Here is a 6,166-nt window from a genome sequence, read left to right as displayed (position 1 = left end):
ACTCATCATTTGGATGATAGAATTATTTAAATCAGCATGCCAGGATTTTGGTTAAAATTTCTATGTGATTCTGTTAACAGCTATATTATCTAGTAGCATGTACAGATTTTGATACAGAATATACAAAATCTTAGTATTAAAGGCTAGTAACAGAATGGCTAATTTACTGTCACGTCAAACATGTAGGGTTAAAAGTACACTGTATATACATTGAATATTCCACTGCTTTAATACATCAGTTAGAATTAATTTCGCTAAATGTAACCTATAAATAACCTGAATAATTTTATATATAATGCATTAGCTGTAACTGAGTATAAAATGATGTACGTTCTAGTTATTGAATATCAGATATTATTAACACTGGTCTATCGAAATAAGCCGCCCCCTGTTGTGAGAATCGAGAGCTGAAGCGAAAATTTCACGCCGTCTTATCGAACATTGTGGGAGGAGTTAAAAAATCAAGTAAACGTAGATACATAGGTACAATTAAGAAGTACTACAAAGATACCCTTCCTTTTGACTAATTATGATTTTGATGCATTCACAAGTAATCCAAACTGTGTACGCTAGTTTTAAGTTTGTATGTCTATATCGGGCTTAATAAGACGCATGTTTATCATAATAGATGTTTGAAAATAAAGGTTTTCAAAATGATATTTTAATGAAAAAATACTTAACCAACAATAAAACTAATTTGTAGCTTGACGACATAAGTTCTATATTTAGTGCTGCTGTATTTTCTAAGATATGATAAATACATAACTCTGTGGTAAAGATATTAGAGATAGAAAAATAATATTAAAATGCGTGAAATATCGCAAATACCATAATATTAATTCTCTATTACACATATTGCTTGTACCGTATTGTCCCGATTTAAGGGCGATATCGAATATAAGGCGACCCCATTTTCAGAAACCATGAGAAAGAAAAAACTGGGTGTTCTTTTTTTAGATCCGAAAAACCAATACTGTAACTAAACAGCCTGCAGGTGGATTAGTTGCAAGAATTAGTAATGACCTTGAGGAATCATCTTGCCCGCATGTGTAGACGGGTGCTATCTGGACATTCAGGAATGCGACAGGCTAGAGTAGGGGAAAAAGAGTCTGTAATCGGCCGTGATTATAAGGTGACTATGAATTTTACAACCTAATTATCAATCAAAAAACGTCGCCTTATAATAGGGCCAATACGGTAACTTGGAAGAGAGCATTAACTAGTATAGTATATCGGATATTAAGATGTATTTTCTCATTCCATTTAGTTTACTGGAGCTCCATCTTTTATCTTCTAACTATACATTTATAAAGAATTGCAACCCTGAATTAGAAATGAAATTACCTTTGCTACAAGCTAGTGGTAGAAAAGCTGGTAGATGTGGAACTCCTGGGCTTAAACTAGAAATGTGTCTAACGAGTTGTAAGAGCAAAGTATCTCAGAATAAGTGTTTTAAATGTTTTGACGAAATTTGGCTCTAAGAGTACAGAATGTAGATCTTTAAAAATTCGCATTCATCTATTTCATTTGAAACAGAAAAAAGAAATGTACTTTATAAGTACTATTAAATATATCAGTCTAATTGATTTGGAATCTAATATTGAAATATTAAAAATAAAATTCTTATATGTGATGTAGGCCTATTAATCATGTGTTTTAACATGTTTTATATGCTAGCGCAGTCTGTATATTACACATAACACATTTCATGTCTTTTCTTTATGAATGCCCAATAGACAAAGCCCCCCCCCCTCCCCGTGGCACAGTGGTATGTCTGCGGATTTATACTGCTAGAAATCGGGTTTCGATACCCGTGGTGGGCAGAGCACAGTTAGCCCTTTATGTAGCTTTGTGTTTAATAACAAACAGCAACAACAAATTGACAAAGCAATCGTCAAGTTCGTTTCACAACTTATAAAAAAAAATATAAGTTTTTATGAAATAAAAATCGTGTAACCCTAATTGTATGAATTCTTAGAAAGTTTGGGCCCAGTGTAAAACTCTTAATGACATTTTTCGCTTTATAACAACGCAGAAATGCATAGAATTAGCGAGGCTACGTGTGCCCAGTAAATAGTATAACTGGACGTTAATATCAACGACAAACACCTATAAGTATAGAAAGCTGAATTACTTATAATCAATCTACTTTTTCACTTACAAGCCTTCTATAAATCAGGGAATAAGTAATATTAATCAGCGATATAGTGTCCTTTGCTATGATGTTAGCATGTTAAATATTGAAGCCAAGAATTTCCAAATATGAAAAACTCAACATTGTGTTAAATTCATCGATTTTAGTTCTATTTATTCTATTTTTTCATATCTGATTAATTATATGTCTGTGTGTATGTCGGGTTTAAATCAAGGAAAAACGTTAAGTTTAAGTTTGCTATGAGAAACGGAGTTTTAAGCAGAATGAAACTCGATTACTGACTAGCTATTTGATAAATCGTTAATTTTGATTATCTCTCCTTAAACTCAGCTGGACTAAAGCGAAACGCAATCACTATCTGAATTCGTTTCAGCCTCGCTTACTCAAATAGCTAAACATTCCTTTCTTTTTTTGTTGTTGTTGAGTTATATCCTTGTACAACGGTTCGCTCTGATGAGGTTGCTAGTAATGATGTTGAATGTTGCGTATCGCGAAAAACAAACAAACAAGCAAAATCTAATTTAGTAACACAATATGACGTTTTCCATAAAAATGATTTCGTGCTGTAAAATTACCAGCACTTTTTTCCCAGTTCCTGGTATTACAATTAGCTAACTTAACTTTTAACGACGAAATTGTTACACTGAGAGCACAAAGAGAAAATATTAACTCGCGTGTTCGTACAGGTATATTAGATAGTAAAAACCAAATTAAAGACACTGCACTGGTTAAATTGCCAGGTTTTTGAAGTCATGATTACAAGTAACACTAGTAACAATAACAAAAAGTAATCTTGCACTGCAAATAAAATATCAAATCGGTGTAAACAATATGTAAACCAAACAGATTCGAAACTAATTTCCTGCTTGGGTTAATGACAACTAATCTGTAGCCGAAACTCAACCGAACTTTGTGGTTTTCCGAATAATCATATAAATTCTGAATAAACTTCTGATAAATAATCAGACAAAAGACGACGCTGGTTATAAACTCCATAATGATAACATTTTATTTCTTCACTATCCTATATCTAAGAAGCACAATGTATCAGTAAAACTGATAGACTAGAAAGTCACCCACGTTCCACCAACAGTAAAAAAACGTGGTCGTTTCTGTTAAAACGTTGCTCATTTTGTGTACATACAGAAACTCCTGTTTTGTTCAAATAAACCGTTCATTAAACTGATATATATTTTGAGTCACTCTATTATGTAAATCATATAAGTCAGATCATTAGGATATTTTCTTTTTCCTTCAGTCTGTGAAATAAATCGTTTGATTAATAGCTAATTATGTTTCTAATAATTGAAATTCTGTTGCACGTGGAGTTAGATTGCATTCTGTACAGGCAGGATGTGACCCAAACAATCATGTAAATTCAAATAATTTCGTGACCTATTGCCACAAAAACGTGCTCTACATTTAGGGGGTTAAGGGTCCGCTATAACTTAACGAGATAAGAGTTGATGGTGAGTGATATTGACTAGCTGCCTTCCCTCTAGTCTATCAATTCAAAATTATGGGTAGTTATGAAAAATAGCCCTTGACTAGCTGAAAACAAACAAAAAGTCCATTCCGTACATTCGTCTTATTCACACTCTAAGTCATCCTTTAAAACATTGAATACAACGCACATTACATGAAATGATGCAACTAATGGTACATCCGGTGGCTCAGCAGAAACTTGGGGGACTTATAACACTAAAATTCAGTCTTAGGTTCCTGCGGTGGACACAATAAAGATAGCCCATTTTGCAGATTTGCGCTTAAGCAAACCTACAAGAGCCTGTCGACAGGATGAATAATTAATGTCTCCATCCTTAATAGACATTCAGTAGTTTCTATAGAGTAGCGATGTGATTAGCCACATCACAGACATCATTAAAGTAACCCAATAAGTATAGACCCGTAACACCTCCATGAATATTCGAGTTGACATATATGATACTTGTTTATATGAGCATACTGAAAACGATTTAGTATTATATTTCAAAGGAATCTGAGCAGTTTCGGATGAGGTAAGTTCCTAAATCACGTTTCTATGTGCCGTAACCTGTGCTTTAATTACTAAATCTATTTGCTGTATTTCACGAAACATTGATCTAACTGTATGGATTATATCAAGTCAATCTGCGTTTTGCGTTTCCACTGAACGTAAAATGTATAGTGTTGCCTCGATAGACTGACGACCGAACCAACAGTTCCTGGTGGTTAAGTAATGCGAAGGCTATAACTAACTAACTCTCACTCGACGAGTATTATGATGTCAGAAATGTTTAAACAGAACGAAGTAACTACAATTAGTAAAAGCCTTAGTGTTGCCTCGATAGACTGACGACCGAACCAACAGTTCCTGGTGGTTAAGTAATGCGAAGGCTATAACTAACTAACTCTCACTCGACGAGTATTATGATGTCAGAAATGTTTAAACAGAACGAAGTAACTACAATTAGTAAAAGCCTTAGAAGATATAGAACTGGATGCCTATGCCGATCAAAATACATGGATGCTACAGAATTTTGATACTCTGCATAAAGTTATCTTTTTATTTATTTGTAAAAGTTTGAAGAATATCATTAATGAGATGAATATCTTAGCTTGGTGTGCCTGATATATTACAGTTCATGAGCAAATACAGAATGAATTGTTACTCTGCTTTGCCTCTAATGAACACGGGTTGTTGTTTTTTTCGTGTGATTTACTGACTATTTTGATTTTCCAGGTTTCTTTTTTACTCTACTATCTCCGTGTATATAGATATGGGTCGGGGTATGTTTATGAATAGATGGATGAATGAGTGTGTTTGTGTGTTTATTGATGTCACTATGACGACCATTTTGAGAATTTGGAATCACGTATGGTGTTATAAGATGATGAAAGAAACTTTTCTAATTATCAAATAAAAAAAATGACACTTGTATGTAGTATTAGACTTTTCGAATATATCTTATTAGACGATGAACAAATAAATTATCCAGTTAGCTAAGAAAGCATTAATTTATCTAGTACAGATACTTGGTACATTATATATATATATATAATCGTTTAATCCGTCTCTCCACAGCCGGTCGTACACCATCTGACGACCGTGCATCAGAAGTGTAGTTTCCATTGAGAAAAGGTTCTGTTATTAGGCTATCACGTACAACTCACATTATATCTTCCCTGTAGATTTTCCATAATCCATCTAATGTATGAGAAATCGGTTTCCCGGTGCCCATTTCAACAGTCCGAAAACACAGAAATTCTTGCTTACACGCAGACGAAGATCTTTTTTGATTATGGTGTATACTTTTGTCCGAGACAAGTGGACAGACTTTACCAACGACCTTTGTAGTCGTGAATTTTTACCTGTTCCAAAACCACGCGTCTGGCTTACCACATCTGGGGTACGACTTTTTGCAGATCTCATTCTGATTGGTCCTGGTTCCCCAAGATGAGCCATATTCTTTTATCTTCCAGTGACATTAAGTAGAAGGGATTACACCATCTTGGAAATGCTAAATACCTGATCTAAGCGCATCTTTACGATCTGAGTGTATAAATATTTTGCTTTGGGAAGGGTTGTTACATATTATTTTAAAAAGCAATCAATTTTGGTGGTATCAAACTGCTTACGAAACGACAAACTCAAGCAGTATCTAATTTCTATTTAAAATGATATATTCTGTCTGACGAAGGGCGTCTTCCCGAAACGTCGCATAAAATAGATTATTAAAAAAAAGTTTCTATGTAGATTCATTATTACTTTTATCTGAATTATTTTTGATTCGGTGTTGAATATCAAAGGGTAATTCTGATATATTTCGTTCCACCGCGACTTTACCTCAGCTGTTATGTGACTTGCTGATTTGCATATTGAAGACATAACACATTCAAACTTTTGTGATAGCAGCGAGATGTGTTAAACGAATTTCCTATTTTAAGTAAGTTTATTGAGTAAAGCTTTACATATATATATATATATATATATATATATACGTACTATTAACTTTAAAACTAAATTTAGTA

At 33.6% G+C, this 6,166-nt stretch overlaps 1 long non-coding RNA gene across 1 annotated transcript in view; it reads right to left on the bottom strand.

Moving 5' to 3' along the window:
• Window positions 1-1,119: 1,119 nt before the first annotated feature.
• The window catches only part of LOC111084927, a 15,622-nt gene continuing 10,575 nt past the window's right edge, over window positions 1,120-6,166 (bottom strand). Inside the window, exon 3 of the long non-coding RNA XR_002609811.1 lies at window positions 1,120-1,201. This is a non-coding gene — a long non-coding RNA (uncharacterized LOC111084927). The remainder of the gene's footprint in view (window positions 1,202-6,166) is intronic.

Source organism: Limulus polyphemus, unplaced genomic scaffold (genome assembly GCF_000517525.1).
Source record: "Limulus polyphemus unplaced genomic scaffold, Limulus_polyphemus-2.1.2 Scaffold173, whole genome shotgun sequence".
Taxonomy (NCBI): domain Eukaryota; kingdom Metazoa; phylum Arthropoda; class Merostomata; order Xiphosura; family Limulidae; genus Limulus; species Limulus polyphemus.
Note: the sequence above shows the minus strand (reverse complement) of the source record. Positions and strands in the feature narration are given on the sequence as shown.